The sequence below is a fragment of the Triticum dicoccoides genome, chromosome 3A (genome assembly GCF_002162155.2).
Source record: "Triticum dicoccoides isolate Atlit2015 ecotype Zavitan chromosome 3A, WEW_v2.0, whole genome shotgun sequence".
NCBI classification, from domain to species: domain Eukaryota; kingdom Viridiplantae; phylum Streptophyta; class Magnoliopsida; order Poales; family Poaceae; genus Triticum; species Triticum dicoccoides.
The window spans coordinates 458097489-458098151 of record NC_041384.1 but is presented as its reverse complement, the minus strand read 5'-3'; positions in this window follow the sequence as shown (position 1 = coordinate 458098151).

Below are 663 nucleotides of genomic sequence, written 5' to 3'. Positions count from 1 at the left end.
GGGCTGGATGAACAGTAGACGGTGGAGGGGTGCCCGTGGAGGGGTGGTTGAATAGGACCCCATGGTGTGGAGGGTTGGATGAACAGTAGACGGTGGAGGGGTGGTTGAATAGTAGACGGTGGAGTAGCACGCGGTGGAGGCTGGGTGAACAGGAGCCCGTGGAGGCTGGATGAACAGGAGCCCGTGCAGGCTGGAGGAGGTCGACGGTGGAGATGAACAGTATCCTGTGGAGTCCCGTTTTGCGGTACGCCACACCCCTCGCAATGAACAGGACCCCCGTTTCGACCGTTGCGCTCCAGCACAAGTCTGTTTCCTCCGTTTTGCGGTACACCACACCCCTCCCGATCAACAAGACCCCCATTTCGACCGTAGGAGGTCCGTTCCTCCGTTTTGCGGTACGCCAGACCCCTCCCGATGAACAGGATCCCGTTTCGAACATGGCCGGTCGAACACAAGGCCGTTTCCTCCGTTCTGCGGTACGCTAGGCCTCGTTTTCATCGCGTGTTCCATCCAAGCCCTCCCGATGAACACGATGCATTCCGTTGCCTCCCCATAAACACGACGCATTCCGTTGCCTCCCCATGAACACGACGACGATGCGGTTTATTCATTCCGACCCAGCCATGTACACGAGCCATGGTCATACGTATGCGCGGGTAGGCG